The sequence below is a fragment of the Pelodiscus sinensis genome, chromosome 1, assembly GCF_049634645.1.
Source record: "Pelodiscus sinensis isolate JC-2024 chromosome 1, ASM4963464v1, whole genome shotgun sequence".
NCBI classification, from domain to species: Eukaryota; Metazoa; Chordata; order Testudines; family Trionychidae; genus Pelodiscus; species Pelodiscus sinensis.
The window spans coordinates 11098815-11123544 of NC_134711.1; the positions used below are offsets into that span (position 1 = coordinate 11098815).

Genomic DNA, 24730 nt, shown 5'->3' on the forward strand with positions numbered 1-24730 from the left:
GAAAAAAAAATCTGTGTTCTTTCAATTTTATTTAGAAAGAACATGACGGCAGTCTAGATGCAGGTGAAGTTTTTTCGAAAAAACTCCATAGTCTAGACACACCCATATTGACTATGAAATGCAAAGGGGGATTAAAGAGGCTATCAAAATAAAAAACTCAGTAATGGTGGGGGATTTCAACTATCCCCACATTAACTGGGTACACATCACCTCAGGACGGGATGCAGAGATAAAATTCTGTGATACCTTAACTGATTCTGGAACCCACAAGGGGAGAGTCAATTCTTGATTTAGTCCTAAAACGAGTGAAGGATTTGGTCTAAGAGATAAATATAACTGGACCGCTTAGAAATAGTGACCATACTGTAATAAAATTTAACATCCCTATGGTAGGAAAAACACCTCAGCAGCCTGACACTAGCATTTAATTTCAGAAAGGGGAACTACACAAAAATGAGTAGGTTAGTTAAACAGAAATTAAAAGATACAGTGACAAAAGTAAAATCCCTGCAAGCTGCATGGAAACTTTTCAAAGAGACCATAATAGAGGCCCAACTTAAATGTACACCCCAAATTAAAAAACACAGTAAGAGAACCAAAAAAGTGCCACCATGGCTTAACAACCAGGTAAAAGAAGCAGTGACAGATAAAAGATATCTTTTAAAAAGTGGAAGTCAAATCCTAGTGAGGAAAATGGAAAGGACCATAAACTGTCAAATTAAGTGTAAAAATATAATAAAAAAGCCAAAAAGGAGTTTGAAGAACAGCTATCCAAAACCTCAAAAAGTAATAGCAAAATGTTCTTTAAGCACATCAGAAGCGGGAGGCCTGCTGAACAACCAGTGGGGTCCCTGGATGATTGAGATGCTAAAGGAGCACTCAATGACTATAAAGTTATTGCAAAGAAACTAAATGAATGTTATGATTTGGTCTTCATGGGTGAGCATATTGGGGAGATTCCCAAACCTGAGCCATTATTTTTAGGTGACAGATCTGAGGAATTGTCCTGGATTGAGGTGTCATTAGAGGAGGTTGTGGAAAAAATGACAAACTTAACAGTAAGAAGTCATCGGGACCAGATGGCATTCACTCAAGAATTCTGAAAGAACTCAGATATGAAATTGAAGAACTATTAACTTCCTAATAACTGGAAGATAGATAATATGATGCCAATATTTTAAAAAGGCTCCAGAGGTGATCCTGGCAATTACAGATTTGTATATCTAATGTCAGTACCAGGCAAATTAGTTGAAACTATAATAAAAAATAGAATTGGCAGACACATAGATGAACACAATTTGTTGGGAGAAAGTCAACATTGTTTCTGTAAAGGGAAATCATTCCTTACTAATCTGCTAGAATTCTTTGAGGGAGTCAACAAACATGTTAACAAACATGTGGACAAGGAGGATCTAATAGATATAGTGTAGATATGTACTATAGCGAATATATAGAGAGAATAAATATAGTGTACTTAGATTTCCAATATTTAGATTTCCAGAAAGGTTTCACCAAAGGCTCATAATTGTCATGGGATAAGAGAGAAAGTCCTTTCATGGACTGAGAACTGGTTAAAAGACAGGAAACAAAGGGTAGGAATAAATGGTAAGTTTTCAGAATGGAGAGCAGTAACAAATGGTGTCCCCCAAGGATCTGTACTGGGACCAATCCTACTGAAGCTATTTATAAATTATCTGGAGAAAGGGGTAATCAGTGAAGTGGCAAAATTTACAGATGATACTGAACTGTCCAAGATAGTTAGGACCAAAGCAGACTGTGAAGGGCTTCAAAAAGATCTCCCCAAACTAAGTGACTGGGCAACAAAATGTCAAATGAAATGTCATGTTGATAAATGTAAAGTAATGCACATTGGAAAAATTATTCCCAATGATACATACAATATAACTATTCAAGAGAGATCTTGGAGTCATTGTGACTAGTTCTCTGAAAACATCCACTCAATGTTTAGTGGCAGTCAAAAAAGCAAACAGAATGTTAGGAATTATTTTAAAAGGGATAGAGAATAAGACCGAGTATATCTTATTGCCTTTATATAAAACCATGGGCTGTGTCTACACTGGCATGAATTTCCGGAAATGCTTAAAACAGAATAGCTTTGGTTATAAGTATTTCCGGAAAAAGAGCGTCTACATTGGCAGGCTGCTTTTCCGGAAAAGCCCTTTTTCCAGAAAAAGCATCTGTGGCCTATGTAGACGCGCTTTTCCGGAAAAGAGCCCCGATCGTCATTTTTGCGATCGGGGCTTTTTTCCGGAAAAGACTACTGGGCTGTCTACACTGGCCCTTTTCCGGAACAGTGTTCCGGAATAAGGACTTATGCCTGAGCGGGAGCAGTGTAGCTTTTCCGGAATAGCGGCTGATTTTGTACAGTAGAGCGTCATTGCTTTTCTGGAAATTCAAGGGCCAGTATAGACAGCTCGCAGGTTATTCTGGAAAAGTAGCTGATTTTCCGGAATAAGTGACCCAGTGTAGACACAGCCATGGTGTGCCCACATCCTGAATACTACCTACAGATGTGGTCACCTCATCGCAATAAAGATATATTGGCATTAGAAAAGGTTCAAAAAAGGGCAACAACAATGATGGGTTTGGAATGGGTCCCATATGAAGAGAGATTAAAAGGACTGGGACTTTTCATGTTAGAAAAGAGGAGACTAAGAGGGGATATGACAGAAGTCTATAAAATCATGACAGGTATGGAGAAAGTGAATAAGAAAAAGTAATTTACTTGTTCCCATAAATAAGAACCAGGGGACACCAAATGAAATTAATAGGTAGCAGGTTTAAAATTAAAAAAGGCAGTTTTTCTTCACGCAGCACACAATCAACCTGTGGAACTCCTTGCCAGAGGATGTCATGAAGACCAGGACTTTAACAGAATTCAAAAAAGAACTAGATAAATTCATGGAAGTTCGGTCCATCAACTGCTATTATCCAGGATGGGTGGGAATGGTTTCCCTCGCTTTAGTTTGTCAGAGGCTAGAAATGGGTGACAGGAGAGGGATCATGTGATGATTGTTTGTTCTGCTCTCCCTCTGGAGCATCTGGCATTAGCCACTGTTGGAAGACAGAATACTGGGCTAGATGGACCTTTGGTCTGACCCAGTATGGCCCTTTTTTATGTTCTTATGTTCAGTTGTGTCCTTAGGTGGCAATGACTTTCAGTTACTCTCAGCATATGTTCTGGCACGATGGGCCCTCAAAATCTTCTCAGTTATAGTCTCCACGTGGTCAGAGTTGATGGTGGGTGCTGATGCTCATCCAAGATATCTAAACCTTTTTGCCCCGGAAATCAGGCAGCAACCTTGTAAGAATAGCTTTCCAGTTGGACTGCCTTTCTGATCCAAAGAACAGAACTAGAAGTACAGTGGCAGTGCACAGGAAAAAAAATTGAAATATAAAATTGGCCAAGTATGCATGTGCTTGGAAATCAATTTTATCTGGGGGTTCAGTCTGTGTTTCAGGGCAATGGCTAGTAGGGTCTGAAATGTTTCAGATCTCTCTGGAAATAGTCCGTCTGTTGTTGATTTTATCATTGAAGTTGCCAAATATACAATAAGCACTGGCATTCACAAGTTCCCTCAATGGCTGCAATGTTTTCCTTAGGAATTGAATAGTGAATTGGTCTGGTTTATTAGTTTTTGCTTCTTTTTACCAATGATCATATAGCAAAGATGAAGATGACCCTGTTTTCTAATATATCAAAGCACTGGTTTTACTATTGAATTTTTTGGTGCTGACTCTAGGGAGGCCCTGGCTGCTATGAGCTCATGCAATTTACATCAGGAAATCCAAGTGGCTTAGTAAATGCTGAATATTAATTCAAGATGTTTTTCAAACTGCATAAACAGTATCAGCCCTAAAATTCAAAGCAGATACAAACAATATTAAATAAATAGCTGAGATGTATTTTTATCTGGATGGCAACCGTAGTTGTTGGCTTTTCACTCCACAAGTCAATTTAACTTGTGGTTCCACTTTACCAGCTTGCTGCGAATTCAAATTGGGCAAGAGTCATTAAGGAATATATTCCTGTGTCCAGGAGTTCTCCCATGTCATGATACAGTATGGGCTCTTCCTTTTGATGAGTGACTTGTTTTTCCTGTTGGTCTTTTCATTATATGGATTGCTTACCTTAGAGAGGAAGATTCTTCTTTATTTTTTTTAAAAGAAGCAGACTGGAATTCAGACAATCGACACAAATTCCCTACTTTGCTAAAAAAAAAAATCTGTAATCTTAGACCAACCACTCAGTCCCTCTGTAAACATATAAATGTTTATAGCAATATTTCCTTTTTTCTTGCCTAGACAGTGACAGACAGTGCCTGTCCCAAAGAGTTTACAATCTGTGTGTTCAGCATCAAGCACAGTAGGGGCTCTGATCTCAGCTTTGGCTTCTGAGCAAAAACGGAAATACAAAGAGTGAATAATACTTACAGTGGGAAACATTAAAAACTTGTATGGCTCTGCATTGCCTGATCACTGAGGAATAACGCTAATTTCAAAATCATTATTTTGAAATAGCAGTAGTGTGGACGCTCCAGTGCTGCTATTTTGAAATAACTACTCCCCAGAGTACTTCAAAATACTTACTCCGCAGTTCTTCCTGGGGCTCTAAATTGAGGTAGTAAGTTCGAACTAGGCTTAGTCCTCGTAGAATGAGGTTTACGTAGTTCGAACTAAGTGCTCCGCTAGTTCGAATTAAGTTCGAACTAGCGGAGCGCTAGTGTAGCGCCTATCAAAGTTAATTCGAACTAACGTCTGTTAGTTCGAATTAACTTTGTAGAGTAGACATACCATCAGCTATTAGGTCACTGTGGATGCTTAAAACTCTGTGGTCTCCTCACTAGAAGGGAGTTGACAGCCACAGGGCATGTCTGCACAGCAGGGTTAAACTTGAAATAAGCTACACAACTTGAGCTACGCTAAATTGCGTTGCTTAAGTTGAAATTGCTTATTTCGACTTTTGGCACTGTCTACGCAGCAATTATTTTGAAATAGAGCACTTTTCCCTAGACTTCCCTTACTCCTCATGACACGAGGTTTACAGAAGTCAGAGTAAGAAGCCCATTATTTCCAATTTATTTTGAAATATCGGGCTTGCTGTGTAGACATGCACTACATTATTTCAGGATAACTGACATTATTCTGAAATAAGGCTGCTGTGTAGACATAGCCATACTGTGTAAGCATGTGTTATATTAAGGAACATCTTGTAGAAACTGTAGGTAGTTTCAGAACTTAGGGTTTCAATGACACCTACTGTGTTGGGTGTTGCCTCTGCTTCCCTTGGAGTTATAAGATGACACAAACATATTTCTAATATAACACAATGCTGTGCCGTTGTTTGATACTTGGGCTACGTCTAGACTACATGGCTCCGTCGATGGAGACATATAAAATAGTTTATTCGGCATAGTCAAAGAAGCGGGGATTTAAATAAAATAAAAATGTCTGCCACGCTGTGCCGATGATCAGCTGATCTGGCACAGTGCGGCAGTCTAGACGTGGCACGGTCGACAAAGGAAGCCTTTGTCAACCACTCCGGTAAACCTTGTTTCACGTTTCATGAGGTTTACCGGAGCAGTCAACAAAGGCTTCCTTTGTCGACCTCCCCACATCTAGATTTCTGTGCTATGCCAGATCATCTGATCGTCAGTACAGCGCAGTGGCCATTTTTATTTTAATGAAGCGGGGATTATTTAAATCCCTGCTTCTTTGACTATGCCGAATAAACTCTTTTACATGGTTCCGTCAATGGAGCCATGTAGTCTAGACATAGCCTTGGAATGTTACTATCAGCCCAGGAAGAAGGCACAACATGATGTGATTCCTCAGGGACATACCCATCCATACTTAGTGATATCACTCACAGGTATGCAATTGCTCTGCTTGTATAACCTTAAGGATGTTGGAGCCACAGGTTCTGCCTTAGAGGGTGGAAAAAACCACAGGCTATAATTATGACTTTCTATGGCAAAGACAGCACGGTACAGGAGAAATGTCCTCTTTTCTTCTGGAAGCTGTACGTCTTTGCTTTTGAAGGCACATGAAGTTTCCATGGGCTATTGGCAATGAAGACAGTTTGCTATAGAGTTGCTCTCAATATTTCTAAAAATATGGACTCAAGCCCAGTATTAGTGGTTATATCATTTATGAATGTGAAATGTGTTTCATGGCAGGGCAGTATTTTAAAGACAGCAGTTTAATATTGTTTCTGTTTTGCTGTCAGTAGTAACCAGCCAGTCATTTGTTGTTTGTGGATGCTAAGTAACCCATAACATTGCCACCCATGAATTTAAACTAATCAGCAGCACTTTCAGTTCTCGGTTTTACAATTGGGCCGTAAACAATTTTTTTTATTTATGGGCTATGTGTATAGTAATGTGTTTCTCACTCCTCCTGCTCAGAGAAATAATAACAGACAAAAACAGTGTTCAAATAGTAATCAATTAGTGTTTGAGGCTGCTAAAAATCGGCAAATGCCATTCTGGCATCATATATATAGTAGCCCAGTGTCTGTGCGTCTGTAATGCTGACGTACACGGCCACGCCCGCTGGCTGTGTACTCAGCTCCCTGCCCCTCTTCCCCTCGCTCCATGGTGGTTCGGGCCACACGGCCCCCCGGACACCCCCTCCTGCCAGCACTGCTTCCCTCTCCCCTTCCTCTGGCCCCCCCATCCTCCCCTCCAGCCCCACAGCCCACAATTCACCCCCAGCTCTGCTTTCCACCCCCCTTCCGGCCAGCCCGACCCCTTCCCCTCCCTGTGTGGCGCACTGTGGTGCATTGCGTCACCCCCAGCTGAGCAGCGCTCCCGCCGGGCCCCGGTGGGGGAGCAAGCATCGGCAAGCGGCCCTTGCCGCCCCAGGCCCAGCTGACCACTGCTCCCACCACCCCGGGCCCTTTGCCCCTTGCTGCTGCTTGCTCCCCTGCTGGGGCCCAGTTGAGTGCCACTCAGGCGGGCCCGGCACAGCGCGCCACGGAGGGGGAAGGAGGGAAAGGGGGCAGGGCTGGCCGGAAGGGGGGTGGGAAGCAGAGCTGGGGGGGGATCTGGGACTGTAGGGGAGGATGGGGGGCCCCGGAGGAGGTGGGGAGGGAAGCAGCGCTAGCGGAGGGTGTCTGGGGGGCTGGCCGGCAGGAAGAGGGGGTGGGAAGCAGAGCTGGGGGGGGATCAGGGACCGTGGGACTGGTCAGGAGGAGGGGGGCAGGAAGCAGACCTGGCGAGGGGGGGGGATGCAGCCACTGGCCGCAGCCGGACACCGCTCAGGTAGGCCCAGTGGGACAGGAAGGGGGGTGGGGCGGTGATGTACATGGCCAGGGGCGGGGCTGTGTACATCACTGCCCCCCCTTCCTCCTCCTGCCATGGCGCTGAGTGGTGTGCCCCTCATCCAGGCCGCTGCAGGAGAGGGGAGGGAGGGGCAGTGACATAGACAGCCCCGCCCCCTGGCCGTGTACGTCACTGACCTGCCCCTTCTTCCCCACGGTGGCCCGGCTGAGCGCGCAACACTCGACTGAGCCGCCACGGAGGGAGGGGAAGGGGGCGGGGCAGTGACGTACATGGCCAGGGGACGGAGCCATGTATGTCACCACCCCCCCTTCCCCTCCTGCTGCGCCCCTCAGCCGGGCCGCCGGGGGAGCCAGCAGCTCAAAGGGCCGTTTCGGCTCCCCCAGGGTGGGAGGGAAAGTGAGGGCGGTGATGTACATGGCCCTGGCCCTAGCTGTGTACGTCACTTCCCCGCCCCCCTCCCTCGTGGCAGCCTGGCTGAGCAGGCAGCACTCAGCCAAGCACCACGGTGGGAGGGAAAGGGAAGGGGGGTGGGGAGAAACAGAGGGGAGAGAGAGGCAGGAGGAGGAGGAAAAGAGAAAGGGAGAGTGAGAGGCAGGAGGGGGAAAAGAGAAAGAAAGAGATGGAGAGAGAGGCAAGAGGCAGAGGAGAGCTGAGGGGAGAGGGGAGGCAGTAGGAGGAGAGAGAGAGTGAGAGCGAGAAAGCTCAGGAGATAGGACCTGAATATCCCGTCTTATGACGGGCTAATTGGCTAGTGTATTTATAACAGGAGTGTTATATGTAATTTCTCTGCTTTATTCAGCACTGAATAAAGGGTAAGGCTTCATCGGGAGTATTGTGTCCATTTTCAGGCATCACACTTTATGAAATGTGGACAAACAGAAAACAGTCCAGAGAGCATCAAAAACAAAAGGTTTACACAACATGATCTAGGAGGGAAAAATAGAAAGAATTAGGCATGTTTAATCTACAGAAAAGACGACTGAGAGGAGACATATTAGCAGTCTTCAGCTATGTAAAAGGTTGTTTTAAGGATAGATACACTGTTTTCCATGTTCACCTAGGGTAGGATATGAAATAATTAGCTCAGTTTGCAATAAGGCTATGTCTACACTACAGCACTATTTCAGGATACCAGAGATATCCCGAAATAGCTATTCCACGTCTTTTGAGCGCACCCATTATTTTGAAATATAACGGGCTCGCTATTCCAACATCCCTGTAAACCTCATTCCACGAGGAGTAAGGGATATTTCGGAATACCAATTTATTTTGAAATAGCATTAAAAGATACACAATGTGCATAGCCCAAATTGCTTATCTGATTTTGAATTACAGTGCAGTGTAGATGCACTAGAGAAGTTAGACAGAGCCAAATTTCAAAATAATCTATTTTGAAAATTACTCGAAATAAGCTATGAAATTTGTATAGCTCACATTGCGTAGCTTATTTTGAGCTATGGGAGCAGTATATACGCACCCTAAGGATACCTTACATTTTGAAATCTGTACTCCTGCTTTCCTCAGCAAATAACACTTATTTTGAAATAGTGGTAGTGTGGACTGTTTCCAAATAACTACTCCCCAGAGTCATTCACAGTAATTACTCCCCAGTGCTTCCTGGGGCTCTAAGTCGAGGTAGCATGTCCACAATAATGGAGCCAGTCTCAGACTAATTTCAAGGCTCCCCTGTAGTGGGGACATGCTATTTTGATTTTGTTATTTTGGGAGTTATTCTTTCAAATTTAGCTTTTTCAAAATAATTTCCTAGGGTACATCTAAACTACAGGTTTTTTTGAAAGGAGATATGCAAAGTGGTGCTAATTTGCATATCTTCTTCCGATCACTTTTTTGAAAGTGAAAGCAGTTTAGACATGGTTCTTTAAAAAAAAATAAAAATAAAAAAAACCTTTTTCGAAAGAACCTTCTTCATCAAAAATTGAGGTTTACAGGTTCTTTCGAAAAAAAGGGTTACACTTTCACTTTCAAAAAACCTGCTTTCAGAAAAGCGATAGGAAGATATGCAAATTAGTGCCAAATTTCCATATTTCCTAAAAAAAAAAAAAACTAGTCTAGACATAGACTAGAACATGCCCAGTGAATGCTACCTTACTTTTGGTCTATCCCAGTATAGTTATGTCAGCAGTGCCCCCTAGTGGAGATGCAAATTATACTGGCAGAAGGAAACCACCTTCCTGAATGGCATATGCTGTATCAGTGAAATGGCTCTTTGTGCAGATGCAGCTATGCATGCAAAAGGGTTTTGCGGGCATAGCTATGTCCACCATGAACATAGATTTTTTCACACCTCTGACCGACATACCCAGGCCAGCAAAACTGTGGTGTAGACCCACTCTTTGTGGCTTGGCCTCTTGAAATATATGGCATGCCTCATGGAATTTAATACTCAGTTTGCAGATTTGGGTCAGACACTTTCCCTAATGTAATACAGCACAAAGGGTATCCAACATGTGTGCTTTAAGAATAGTCTAAAAAACCTGCTGATTGAGATTTTCTGTCTTCCTAGTTTTGGCTTATTTGGAATGTTTTGGAAAATTAAACAAAATGAATAATTTGTTTTCCCCCCATCAGTGTTGCTTGAAATACTGCATTTGTGACATCAGATCTCTTTTGTTATTTCACACACTGAAAATAAGATGAAGCGCTTTCTCCCATTATAAAGGAAAACATTCCCATTTTAGGCTTCAGTGAGACTGTTTGGCATTTTATGCAAGCCATATCCAGAGGTCAGAAGTAATCCAATATCCTGTTACCATCAGTAGATTCAAGGGATTATTTTCCATGTGCCAGGACGTTATGTCGGAAAGATGCATGACACTTGAGTGGCTGGAAGGTCCCTCCAAAATGTTCAGAGTTCAGAATGTTTTCCTTTTGGATGATTTTCCACTGTCCCATTATGCTCAGAGGAAGTGGTGGTAAAATAGTTTTGATAGTTGGGATATTGACTCACTGTCGAGAAACCTGTATTCTTTGCAGAGTTCATTGCTAACTGGTTTCAGAGGCTGTACATGACAAGTTTTCTAATTAAACCAATTCTGAATATTTTCCCTCAGTGAGTTTTAACCAGAGACCAGTGAATTTCTTAGGATTCATGGAAAGGGAAACCTCTCAAACTAAGTTCCTAATGTTCCACCAAACTTGGTCATAAGAGTGGGCTATGAGATGGGCTTGCAGGGATGCTTGGAGTGGGAAAATGGCCAGTGATTATGTGCTGTATATGAATTCACTGACTGAATGTCGTACACACACACAACGAAGAAAGGAGCACAGCAGTCGTGGACTGCCTAATGCTGTGGGAGGGAAAAATGTATCCATCTGCTTATATGGCTCCCACATCCAAACACCTTTTGGTGAGTAATGGAATTTATTTTCATAACACCCCTTTGAGTTAGGATACTTCTATCCAAGTTTTACCAAAGAGGTAGATTAAGTGACTTGCCCAAAGGTCACAAGGAAGCCTGTGGCTGAGCTGGAAACTGGACCAACCTCGTCATTAGAGCGTCTTGGAAAAATGTAATTTCTCTCATACAAAAATAATGGTTTTGTTGACTCAGGAGGAAAAAAATCTGAGAAAAATCCATTTTGGTGGAACAGACACGGAATATTTTGGCTTTGCTCCTGGGCTGCTGAACTCCCCAGGTAAATGACTGCCTGACAGGTAGCTTCTCAGGGAAGCTGGGGAGCCAAGATTGTCAGGAAACCCTTGTCAAGTTAAAAAAAAAAAATGGACATGTTCCTACGGAATATTTGAATACAATCAGAATCAGCATTTTCCAGTGGAAAAGTGTTCAGTTGGAAACCTTTTGACTGGCTGTAGTTCTAATCCAGTGCACTCTCCCTCAGCGTGCACTCCCATATGACTACACCTATTAAACTGGCCCATGAGCAAGGAACAGACCTAATATTTGGGCCATTCTAATAATGTTTCATTATCATTATTTCCTCTCTCGCCTTCTCTGCTCCCTTTTTAGATTTTTCATTCTGCTACATTTTAATTATATTTTATTGAATTCTCGCCCCAGCCCCCACCACTTCTTTCTGCTCTTTTTCTTCTAAGTAGAAAAAAACCCAAATAAATCAGGATTTTAGATAAGACTTCCTGGTTTATAATGCTAGATGGAGTGAGTTGAAAATGACCCTGTAATGGGATATTCCAAGTCTTCTGAGGTCCCCTGCTGGGGGTTGCATGGCTTTGCCCCCCCTCCCTCTCGCAAGGGGCAATGGTGAGGGTCCTCTAGAATAGCACACAGCCAATCAGGGCCCAGCAGCCTAGTATAAGAACAGCTGCAGGGCCAGAGGGAGTTCAGTTCCTTGCTAGAGCTGAAGGAGCATATATGGTGTGTGGTTGGCTGATGGAGCTACAGGACCCCAGACAGGGCAGTGCTGTTAGAAGCCAGGGAGAGAAAAAAGGAGCACTGAGCTGGTTGCTGGGATTCTATTAGGACAAGTCTCTGAGGTGAGGGGGAAGATAGTAAGACCCATGGGGAAGTGGCCCAGGGAATTAGAGAAGCTATGAGATGTAGTTAAAGGGACATAGTAGATGCCTGCTATCTACAGGGACCGGAGCTCAGACCCAAATTAGTAGAGATGCCTGGGTTCCCTCCCTTCCATTAGCCGCTGGGGGAAGTGGCCTGAATATTGTGGAAGCCCAGAGAGGGAACTGAACTATAGTGGCCGACCTGGAGTGCTGCAGCCAGAAAGTCCAAGATGATCCTTCAAGGAGAGAGAGAGGGAGAGAGAGAGAACAGGCACACACATTCCACCAATGGGATGTTCATGAAAGCTCAGTGTGCCCTGTTACAGATCCAAAATGGGTTAACCTTTCCCTGGCTTTAGTGCATCTCTGGGATATTGCATTGGAACAGAATGACAAATTAATAGACAGCAAGAGATAGAACTTTGCGGGACTTTTTCCCATACACCAAATGCATTAGCCTGGGAATAATGTATCAAAGTTGACTTGTGCCTTCAGAGTGTGTGTAAAGTTTAGTGGCCACATCAGGAGAATGTGATGTAGTCCACTGTAGGGGAGATTTTACGTGTGTTCATTATTTTTTAGCTGTATCCATAATCTAAACCAAAAGTTGCCCCCAGTGAAAATACATCACTGCACTTTCTTTATGGGAAACAACGTTTATTTGTTTGTTTGTTTGTTTCACTTCTATTGATGTGAAGCTTTCCACAGACATATAGAATTGTCTTTTTTCTAGGCCAGGCCCTGTCTGAGAGTTAAGATTCTCGAATATTGTCCCAATAGCTGTCAGTGAATCATTTTAGGGAAGTCATCTAACTTGTCTGTGATTCATTTTTTACCCAGATAAGGTGTTTGCTTAAAAGATGGAGCACAGCATGCTTTTATTATTATATTTCTGCTGTACTCTTCGGGCCCAACAGTAACTTATTCATTGTCTTTCTAAAGCAATGTTATTTTTTTCTATAATCCTCTGTGAGTCTAATGCATCGAAACTTCATTTGTGCTGCAAAGCAGTGGACCATGTTAAATACTCCCAACATGTGCTCTAACCAAAATCCATCCATGTGCGCCTAACAGAGAGCTAGATGGTAAAGACCTTGGTGAAACTGCTGTTGAACTTTTTGGATCTTTCTGGATGTAGTTACAGAAAATCTGACCGGGCATTATAACATTATTTGGAAGAGGAACAGAAAAAGCTTTAAAGTTTCTTCGTTAGTGGGACTGTTTATCATGGGAGAAAACCCATAAGAACAGCAGGTGAAAATGTCCATATTACAGAGCCTTTCACATGCCGGTCACCAGTTCAGTGCCTGACCGTTACTGTCATTTGAGTGCATTGGCCGATATGAAATGGGGACAGGTGGACCCCTTCCAGAGCAAATGGCACCTTCAGGGTTGAGTCCTGCAAGGTGCAGAGCTCCCTCAACTGCCACAGATTTCTGGGTGCTGAGCTTCTTATGGAAGGGCTCTACACCTCTTGGAAAGCCATGAGACCAGGGGCCTGAGGAAAGAGAGGGCAAGCAGGCACATACCCGCCCATAATCATGTCTGTCATCATCCACAGCTTCTGCCCTGCCCCTGCGTTCCCTCTTCTGAGGGTCCCAAGGTAGAAGCTGGACTGAGTGCAGCTGGAGCTAGGCCATGGAAAGGCACTGCAGCTAGCACTCCCGCTGAGTTCACTAGAAGGCCCCCAAAGCAGGGATGCTGGGCTGGGAGCAGTTCTGTGAGAAAGTGACGAGAAGTCCTGTGGCACCTTATAGACTAACTGAAGTGTAGGAGCATAAGCTTTCGTGGGCAAAGACCCACTTCGTCAGATGCATGAAGGTGCCACAGGACTCCTCGTCACTTTTGCAGATTCAGACTAACACGGCTACCCCTCTGGTTCTGTGAGAAGGGATCCAGGAAGCCTGCTGAGTTCTTTCCCTTCGTCACCCACAGTCTCAAGTAAGTGTTTGGAACCTAGGACAATGGAGGAGGAGAGGCAGCAGGGTGCTGGGGGATAGATGAGGAACTTGGGAAGGCACCCCGGCCCAGGGTGGTGTGGGGGAGGCTGCAGGGCTGGGGGCACTGGATGTTTACAGAGCCACCTCCCCCAAAAGAGTAGTCACATTGAAATCCCTGCACACGTGTCATGACCATGAGGGTTAGCCAGTAGCCTGGGGAGTAAGGGGTTAACTATGTCCCTATACCTAACCAGATAGCAGGCATCTTATAGAAATGTAGGTAGGAATTTCAAACTGGGACAAAGGAATTTTTAGTTTTTCCCTCCTTTGTCCCTGGGCAGTTTCTCTCCAGATACTAAGGGAGACAGACATCAAGTCTCTCTCCAAGAAAAGACTCTTCACTATCTGTAAGTAGGGCAAAGTTTAGATAAATCCATTAGGTTTTATTGTTTTATGGTTTGGGAATGGGAATCTGATGTCTGTGAATTTACAAATGGGATTTCCCTCCTTTGTAACTAAGCTTTTGGCCCATAGGAGGGTCCCCCATGAGTATATTAATTGGTGACTTTTCAGTCTAGTCATTATGCTTGTAACAGGAGAACTGTGGTGATAATACAAGTACTTTCTCTCTTTTTTTATTAACCTGGTATTGGTTAATTTTTTGGTGTCCTGGTTTTACTTTAGGGTTGAAATTTCCCAAGTGATCTCTTCCCTGGTTTTCTTACCATTACTTGAGTGGTGGCAGTGGATTTTTATCCCCAAAATCTAGGTTTTTAAGATTTTTGGGGGAAGCTTTATACAGAAGCCTGGAAAGATAAGGATTTGGGGTACTTCTGCAGGCCCCCACTTCAGCATTCATTGTACCAGAGTGGGGATTAAGCCTTGACAACATGCCCCTTCATTCGTTGGCATTCTCAGTAGAAATACTATGCACTGAATGGTTCCAGGACAAGCTGGTGGTACCTCCAGGTTCAGGTGAATGTGCACTGGAAGGAGAAACATGAGGGCTAAATAGGAAGCTTGGACATGTCTGCGCAGAGATAAAAACCCTCCAGCTGTCCTGAACCTGCCACTCAAACTCCCAGGGCACAGGCTGTGGGGCTTTTTCATTGCTGGAGCCTGAACTTGGGACCCTCCTACCACACAGAGTCCTAGGGTACGTCTAGACTACAGGCTTTTGTCGACAGAAGTTTTGTAGACAGATACTTTGACAAAGCTTCTGTCGACAAAGAGCATCTAGATTACATTCAGTTCTGTCGACAAAGCAAGCTGCTTTGTCGACATGGCAGTGTAGATGCAAAGGACAGTTTAGATGCAATAACGCTTTCTGTCAACAGAACTGTCGACAGAAGGCATTATTCCTTGTAAAATGAGGTTTACCTGCGTCGACAAAACTGCTGAGTTCTGTCAACGTTATGTCGACAGAACTCAGCAGTAGTGTAGACACAGGTTTAGTTTTGTCGACAAAAGTCCACTTTTGTCGACAAAACCCTGTAGTCTAGACACACCCCTAGAGCTTGGGATCCAGCCCAAGCCCAGAAGTTTATAGAGCAATGAGGCAGCCCAGTCCCACAAGCCCTATTGGCTGGCCTGGGCCAGTCTCAGGTGTCTAGCTACTGATTTGACATACCCCTACTGCTTTGACATACCCCTAGTGACCACACTCTGCTTTTTCAGCCATTAGACGACTTGAACATCTAGAGTTCATTGTCTATCACAAATATTTTTGAAACGTATTTTAAAAGGAGAGAAAGTACCTCTTTATTTTGGTCCACGCTATTAAAACTCTTGGATGAAGAGACATTAATCAGCTTCTTCATGCTCTGCACTGATGTGATTTTGCTTTGCATTTGCTAAACCCTAGTTCAGTAATTCCTAACGTGCTTGTATATGACAATGCAAGATGATTGACAGCTCTGTACCCTGCCTTACTGAGGTAGGTGGGAGGGAATGTATTTCTGACGAGAACTGGAAATTAACTAGAAAAAAAATCACAGAGCTACCTCTTGATTACCATTGGCTCCAGCAATATTCCTTTTCATGAGAGTTGTTTAATCATGTGCTGAGCCTGGAAGTCCTATCCTATTAATAAAAAATGGTACGAGACAGTATGAAGAGTCCATCTCTCCGGCATGAAAATTCAGCTCTGCTTACAGCCCTGCTGGTGTCTAAGTGAATTTGCACTGACGAAACCAATGCCTTGTCAGATCAGAATTGGTCTTTCATCCCTGTCCTTGTCTTTCTTATCATGCCATCTATTTTTCAGGAATTGTAAATGATTATTTCACTTCTGCAGTGAGCATTGAAGCTATTTCTTTTGCAGGGGAAAAACTTAAAAAGAAAAACAAAAAACAAAGCAAAACCCCAAATGCATTGTTTTGAGGGACTAGGTAACACCTCGCTTAACAAATACAGCTCATTATTATGCATTATCTACTGCTGTTTGTGGCAATGCAATATTTACACTTTGGCATTAAGGCCAGAAACGGTCCTCGTTATGTCATACAGCCACTGCTGATAAATCGGCACAATGGTTTTTCAGAAACATGAGGAATTGAAAATGGTTCATCTGGGGATTGCAAGCACTATGAATTCTTTATATCTAACAGTTGGCCTGCACTGACCCAAAGGATATTAGATTTCTTAGGAGCAAACATGCTATGCTGAAACGTACTTAAAAAGCTCGATTTCAGCAGCCGGCAGTGGGTGCCCCCCCAACATCACTGGCCTTTGCCAAACAGAGCTTCATTTCCCTCTGTGCAACCCTTGCTCCCTTGCCTTATGCCTCCTACTGGTTGCCTTGCCTCTTTTGTGCCGGCACGATGCAGGGGTTGGGAGGGGTAAGTGAGCGCAATGGTGGACGCCGTAGGAGGTTGCTCCCAAGGTCTGCATTTTATAGCGATGTCGCTGGGATTGTTTTTACAGCTGCCGGGCCACGGTGACCTTTGGCTGCCTCTTCTCATTTCTGTTGGGCTCCTTCCTCGTGAGTCCCCGTCAAATCTGTTTCCACTGCAGCCAGGCAAGGGGCTGCTTTTATGGCCTGCGGAGTAGTTGGCTCTGACCTTACATGAAGAAAAAAGAATGTCCTTCCAAGGAGCTGCCCAATGGCCCGGCAGTCAGCACGCCATGCTGCTTGGTCAGCGATGAGGCTCAGCCCAGGCACCAGCCGATTAGCTTTTCACGAAGGCAGAGTCCTTTAGATGCATGCAACACGGAAGGCAAAACGCTGGCAAGACTTGTAAGAAGCCCATAGATCTTACTGAGTTGGCGGTAAAATACATTTGATCATGCAAGTGTCTGACTCTTCTGGAGCCCTTCTGAGGATCTCAAAGCACGTTACCCATTGGAATTAGCAAAGCCTCGCAACACCTCTCTGGAATAGTGGGGTATCGATATTCTCCCTGTTTTGCTTTCCGGATCAAGCACAGGTGCCTTTACTGGCTGTAGAAGCCATCCAGATTCTGAGTTCTATGACTTAGCCACTGGATTATGTTCCTTTCCATTTAGTTGTCTTCCCACCCCTTCTCTCTGCAGAGGCTCAGGGATGCATTGTCTTTCTGTTCCTCCTACCTCATGGATCTCCTCCATTTCCTGCTTCTGATAAAGCCTCGGCCACTAAATAAACCCGCTTGCAGTGGAAACCTAGGTGAGGTTTTTCCACTCAGAGTCCATCCAAGCTGCTTCATCCATTGGCCTGTGTTTCCAGAGAGCTGCTTGATGCTGAGCGTGGACTCTCTACCACACTCCACTAGGACTGTCACTAGGACCTAAACACAGACTCCTTGGGTGACAGCGCAGTTCATGGGGTGGCCATTCCTGGCATAGGCCAGCCGCTTATTGGAAAGATAATTAGAAGAATGTGGGGGAGGGTTGAGAGAAGGGAATAGAATTCAAGAGGATGAAAGGCTGTCAGGTAATTGAGACAATCTTTAATTGAACTCTGCTTTCACTGACTGCAGCACACAAAGAGCTTTAGTGTGCTGTTGCTGTGGAAACCCTAACTTTGAGTTTCCTGACACGTGATTAAAATCATAGACTTCAATGTTTCATTAGCGGAGAGAGGATTTCTCATAGGGTAGCTAGCACCGTTGTGGAGCCTGAAGATTTAGGGCCAGCATGTCCCCTCTGGTTTTAGCCACCCAGGCAAGTCAAGAGGAAAAAAATTAGCTCCTCCAATGGCCAGAAATTTAGCAAAGAAAGTTTAAATGGCATCATTCTGCAGCCCTATGAAAGTGTCACCATGTGGACACTGCTCGGATGGGACTCTGCAGCCTTTGAAGACCAAGGACAAAGCAGAGTCAGGAGAAAGCAGCTATACATGACATAATGGAAAGCCTGATGTGCCTGCAAGTGTTCCCAATCAATGCTGGTTTGCTTTATGGATCTCGGGACATTTGGTGACAGGTATTGTGTGCGACCAAGTCCTGCCCACTGCAGGGAATTATGATGAGTAAGACTTCCTGTTTGGAATTCCTACATGCCAGGCGCAGTCTTAGGGCAAAGCGAGCAAGGCAGTTGCCTAGGGCCCCGCCCTGCTCAACTCCTGGCCCCGCCCACCTGGCCGCTCACTCGCTGCCCTGACTGGAAGCCACGCAGCTGTGCGGCTCAACCATGCTGCCTTGGGCCCTGAGAACTCTTTGGCCGGGCCTATTACACACTATCATAATAAATCAGAGACTGGGTCTTTGGATTACAAATGTGAATACCCAGAGCATCAAAATATTTGTGCTTTCCCCTTCCCTTTGACCCTCCAGAAACTTTCAACAGTGGAAAGTAAGGGAGGGCCTCTACTGTACTTAATCACATTTTAAAAGAGGAGGTGATCTGCCCTCATTAACACCCCCCCTTTTCTGCTACACATCACCAAACACATATAACCTCCATTCGAGCTATAACCTTTACTTATTCCCCCAGCTCTTCCGCCTGCTCTCTTAACTTCTCTCACCCACAGCTGTTATTTATATTTAACTCTGTTAAGTATTTTGTATGGAAGCTGTTCTATACAAATTAATGAAATTGCACAGAGGCCGGGTAGAATTTGACCCATGACTCACTGTTCTGAATCCCGCCACTATTCCATCCAGACAGATATCCAGGCTGTGGCTTCTCTCTGATGTTTCAGAGGAAGAGGAGAATAACCCACAGCACATCTAGGCATTTGTTCAATGCTGAATGTGGGGGCAATAAGTAATTTCCTGATCTCCTGGGCAATTAGTTTATGCCCTGAAGTAGGATGTTTGATTACCCTTCTTATAAACTTAGCTTGCAGTGTTAATGACTGTAAAATTATCCACTTTCGTATTAGATCCAGTCACAGAATTTGTCTCAACAATTTCTAGTAGCAGAGAATTATCCTATTGACCATCTGCTGCATGAACTATTTGTTTCAAATACCCCGTCCTTTGATTTTTGGTCCATTCCTGCAGTGGGATTTTAAAAGGGACAGATAATTTTTCACAATACCCTTCATAATTCAAACTCAGTGAAGGCCTCTCAAGTTTGTTCCAAGCTAAATATTATTTTTCTTTAAAAAGTCTCATGTTACTACTGTATTCTAATAATACAATACCTGATTTCAAGAGCTTGCCTGGACATGATGTTCTTGTCCTAGGAAAAACGGACAGATTTAAACATTTGCTCATGTCGCAAATCAAGATGAAAATCCAATCTCAACATTTTTTTACAGACAATCCCAAACCAAAGCCAAAACAAAACAAACATGGTTGAGCTCAAAATATATCATTTCCATAGCTTCCACAAATTTGTATTGATTCTCAACTTTAAAGAGTATTTTAATATAATTAGCTTTAATGTCTTTAAAATCTCATTGAACAGGAACACTTGGTTTTTTTTTTTTTTTTTTTTCATTTTAAAAATGTTAATCCAGGAAGTTCACTGGGAGGGTGGTGAAGCACTAGAATTGGCTGCCTAGGGAGGTAGTGACATCTCCATCTTTAAAGGTTTTTTAGGCCAGGCTTGCAAAGTCATGGTTCTCTCTTCCAACCCTACTCTTCTATGGTTTCAACAATTTCAAAACCTGAGGGGGGAGGGGAGGTTCAATTTTTTTTCCAAATGAAAAATTTGTCCTGATGGACCTTAGTCTTCAAACAGTTTTGGTTTCAACAAATAAGCATTTTCTAATGAAAACTACTTGTCAAAAATTTCCTGACCTGTTTTACTGATTTTGTCTCTCATAAAAATTGTACTTCCAAATGCCCAACACACTTAAATAATACAATAGGAGCATTAGATATGAAATACCAAAGGATAAGGAAAATGAGAGGGAAGAAAAATATAGTCTCAATTGAGAGTTAAATTTCCCAGCTTAGTTCAGGGGGTGGACAGTTTCAAGATACACACTTGACTCATGTACAAAAAGATGAAGGAATAACATCTATAAGCACAGAGATCAGAAATTGCCTTGGTCATTGCACTGCTCACATGTATGGACTAAAGCCTTAGATTTCCCTGTGGATCTCTTCTCGCACTAGGACAGGGATGGGCAACCGCAAGTAGAGGATGGGTCATGTGAGTGGCCCTCCTTCTCCTCAGTGGGCCACATCAACCCATGGTCCCCCTGTCTGACTCCTTCCTCATGTGCCTCTCACACATTGGGGCTCCGGAGCCCTGTACTTACTTGCTCCTCTGCTTCCCTCCCAATAGTTTCAGAATGCATGAATCTCCTGTTTTCCACTCCGTCCCCACTCATCCACCTCCTTCCCAGAGCTGGAATGCCACAAACAGCTGATTTGCAGCATCCAGCTCTGGGAGGGAGGAGGAGGGGTGGGGACGGAATGCAATTCACTTGATTTGTGGTGCTCCAAAAATGCTGGCAGGGCGGTGTAGGAAGTGCAGAGTTCCAGTGCCCCAGAATGCAAGAGGCCCATGGTGGAGGGGGACAGCTCTGGGAGCACCCCTCATTGCACAGTGTCCATCGTTTCCATTATTCCTCTGTGACAGAGTGCTGAGAACAAAGCTACAGAACAAAATGGCCAGGACTAAATGTGCTTCAGTAGCATGGTCCAGTGGTTCCGAACTACAAGCTTAGATATTCGGCAATTTGGGTTCAAGTTCTTGCTCTGCCATAGACTTTCTCTGTGGTCTTGCCCTCAGTTCTCTCTGTGTGCAAAGGGGCATAATAGCACTCCGCTACCTCATAGCTGGATTGTGAGGCTAAATATATTCAATATTTTCCAGATTTCAGATGCCGTAGTGGTGAATATCTTAGACAGATACAAGGAATGGCAGACAGCATACTGGGCTAGATGGACCTTTGGTCTGAGCCAGTACGGCCTTTCATATGTTCTAACAAATCCATTCAATTTTTGAAGGGTCACAAGGCTTTTAAAGGGATGGAATATTTGGTATAACAGCCCCTGTGATGTCTATTCATCATGGGCGCTGACAGCTTCCATAGAGCCCTGGGCAAGCTGTGTGTGTGCGGGAGGGGAGGACAAGAAAGGGCAGGGTGTTAGGCGGAAGGGAAGGGGGCTCATGGCCCCCTTCCGAGCCTTGTTTCTCTCTGGGGCCCCCCTCATAGCCTCTGTTAGTTGGAAAAAAGGTACATAATTTACCTAATGTTCCATTTTTTCCATGTGGCCCCCTAGTGGTAGGGCATGGCCCCTGGGGAGCCATATGGCCCACGGTTGAGAACCACTGGCCTGGACCATGGTGCTGGAGCCCCACACTCAGCCCTCAGAGCCATGCCACAGTGGTAGTAGCTGGGAGCCTTTCAATCGCCAGGCCCTGGGGCAACTGCCCGACTTGCCTATCTTTCTCCCCTCCCCCACCGGTAGGGATAGCTATTGAATACCTGGGATACTGGCTAGTCAAACAGAAGGCATAGCACTTTCATTAACCAAGCCTCCGCTCAGGCTCTGTCTTCTTAAAGAACCGGGTGTATTCAGAGGGTGAACACCGATACTAGCATAGTTCCTCCCATTTTAACATTATTCCTCCTCGCTGACACAGTCACTCACATATTGTTAAAATGGTCCCAATATTGCCAACTCTGGCATTCAAAAATCACGTGCAAAAATCAAAAATCTTAATATATGTGGGGGGCGGAGAGGGGTTATGTTGGTCTTTTGGTTGCCTTAAATCACATTTTCAACCTTTTTTACTGAAACCATTCCGATTACAAACCTGCTTTAAAAATCTGAGATTCTCACATTGTCACTTGGCACCCAGATCTGAGACATTAAGAACACTAAATATCGTGAGACTCATGATAAAATCACACTGTGGTACCTATTTCATATGATACAGTATTCTATTAATTAAGCTAGGTATTCAGTAACTTATAAGAAAAATCCCGTGATAGCTGATGAAGGTCCTTAGATGTACCCAACAGAGACAATTATATTAAATAAAATTTTACCTTAATTAAATATATTTTAGGGTAATAGCCTGCCTGCATTTTTAATATTATGCTATTAATTTATTTCTTTGTTTTCTGTTTTGACTCTATGCAAAGTATATTGCTATTTTGTTTTTTAAAAAGCAAGTATTTGTGTTCTTCTATTTATTCAATAGCGATGCTCCACACTGTTGAAATGTATTTTTTCTGCCAGGGCTAGAAATTCAATTATTTTGGAAAGATGTAAAGGAATCTGGAACTTCCTTAAGTTGCTTGGTGTCTCTTGTTTGCATGTTTCAGAATTTTGACAGTCTCCCTAGTGACAGTTGCTAAGCTCTTCTGCAACAGACTGGTGGGCGATCCCTACACTGCTGAAAGTGCTCAGGCATTTTGTGAACAGAGACAGGATTTCAGTTGTAGCTCCCTGGTTTCCCTCAGAATAAGGTACCCCGGAGCAGGATGAGTATACTCAGAAGGAAGCTGCCCTTTTTAAAATCTCAGAGGGCAACTTTCTGTGAAAATTTGGGGCAAAAGCCAGTTCATCCCATCAGAGTTAATGTGGTGCCAGGCACAGATGTATCCCTTGAGAGCATTACGAGAGCCTGAATGTTGACATTGAGACATATCGGCTTGGTGGATAGAGTACTAGGCTGGGACACAGGACACATGGTTACTGTTCCTGGATTTGCCTTTGACTTCCATGCTTACACTAGGGCAACACACTTCAGCCCCCATCTGTAAAATGCAGATACTGACATTGTTTGTTAAGTTATTTGAGGTCTACTGCAGAAAGTGCTATGTAAGTGTTAGGGTGATCCTGATGGCACTATGACCATTTACATCAACTGGGGATCAGTGGGAGAGTGGAAACCCACATTTGGCAAAGTTTTTTGGCAGGCTAATAAATAGTTTTTAATTACAACATACCTCATGGGATAGTCTTACCCCTCTCTTCATCGAATCAGCACCCTTCTGTCGGAATAAGCTACGCAATTTGTGCTATGCAAATTGCGTAGCTTATTCTGAGTCTAACTTGAAAGAGCTTATTTTGAAATTTGGTACCCTCTACACAGCACCAAATTTCAAAATAAGGCACTATTCCGACAAATCCCGTAACCCTCGTAGAACGAAGGTTACAGGGACGCTGGAATTGCACACCTGCTATTTCAGGAAATAGTGGGAGCTTTTAAACATGTGGCATTGCTATTTTGGGATACTTCCACTATCTCAAAAGAGTAACATAGTCTAGACATACCCTATATGGTAGTATTTACTAGTTAGCACTTGTTCATATAGGGGAAAAAGCCAGTTTTAAAAACAAAACAATCCCATGCGGGAGAAGGTAGATTATGAATCTGGAAAGCCTAGCTTGCAGAAGGAACAGAATTTTCATGGATTTACTGAATGATTAAATTTTAAACAAGAGGAAAAAAAATCATAGAAGACAAATTTCAAGATGCATAGGTAATAACCTAAAGGGTCCCCTACTCCTGCCATGTGTCACAATGCTCTAGGTAGCTATCATAAATGCTACGTGTAGAAGGGATGATACAGAAGGGAGAGTCATTAAAATAATTGGAACTCTTGGAAGTTTTAATCCTGTCATTTTTTAATGATACCAACCCTGAAGTCATTTGTTCATCATTCGCTTTCAGTCGCGCGCCAAGGACAATGCTGAACGTCTGAGCCAGCTTCTGAACAAAAGTGGGGTCTTCAGCTCTTGCTCCCATTTAGTAAATTAACTCTTCAAAGCTTTAACGAGGAAGCCATAATTGCTATTAATGTGTGACCTTATCTTTAAGTCACAGTCTTTGAGTATACAATAAGCAATTGTCACCTGCTAAAAGAGGGAAGGGTCACCATTTGCTTTTGTGTTATGGTTCAAATGAAGTCAATGACAGCATCATGTTTCTTGCAAACCATTGTTTTCTCTAAGATTCACTAAGTAAAATTCATAATATTTCTGCCATTTAAAAAAATGTCATGCTATACTCACATGCTCACCAACTACGGTTACACCAAAAGTCTATAGGTGTATGTGCATATCGATATCGATAGATTTATACACACGCACACACATATAAAAGTATCCATCCTAACTTCCTTATCCACATAAACTTTCCTGGAAGTAAATAGGGAATTTTGGATGTTCAAGGTGCTCAGGAGTGAACCTTATTTTCCTTATTTTGACAGATTTCTAGGGGAAGAAGAGGAGGAAGTTATTTTAATAAAAATACTATATAGGCTGATTATATAATCACATAGACCATAAAAACCAGTTAGGCATGGGCTTCTCAGAACTGGGGTTACTCTGTTTGCTTCTACTCCAGAACAGGTGGTTTGGGAGCTCAGTACAGCCATCTTGAAAATTAACTTCGTACTACCCACACCTAGGCTATGTCTACACTGGCGGCTTCTTGCACAAGAACATCTTGTGCAAGGGTTCTTGTGCAAGAAGTCTTGCACAAGAACACGTCCACACTGCCATGTGCGAGCTGTGCTTTTGGGCAAGAGCGCCCATGGCAGTGTGGATGCCCTCTTGTGCAAGAAAGCTCTGATGGCCATTTTAGCTATAGGGCTTTCTTGTGCAAGAAACCCCTGCAGCGGGTCCACACTGCTCTGCAAGAGA

At 43.6% G+C, this 24730-nt stretch overlaps 1 long non-coding RNA gene across 2 annotated transcripts in view; it reads right to left on the minus strand.

The window, feature by feature from the left end:
• LOC112547022 (uncharacterized) overlaps window positions 1-22359 on the minus strand; it is a 68060-nt gene extending 45701 nt beyond the window's left edge. Inside the window, exons 1-3 of one of the 2 annotated variants that reach the window (XR_012900665.1) lie at window positions 22123-22359; window positions 19312-19349; window positions 8097-8233 (exon numbers count right to left, since the gene is read on the minus strand). This is a non-coding gene — a long non-coding RNA (uncharacterized LOC112547022). Of the gene's footprint in view, window positions 1-8096; window positions 8234-19311; window positions 19350-22122 lie in introns of those variants that run through there. The other variant, XR_003090757.2, reaches the window with a different exon arrangement.
• Between the last annotated feature and the right edge of the window lie 2371 nt (window positions 22360-24730).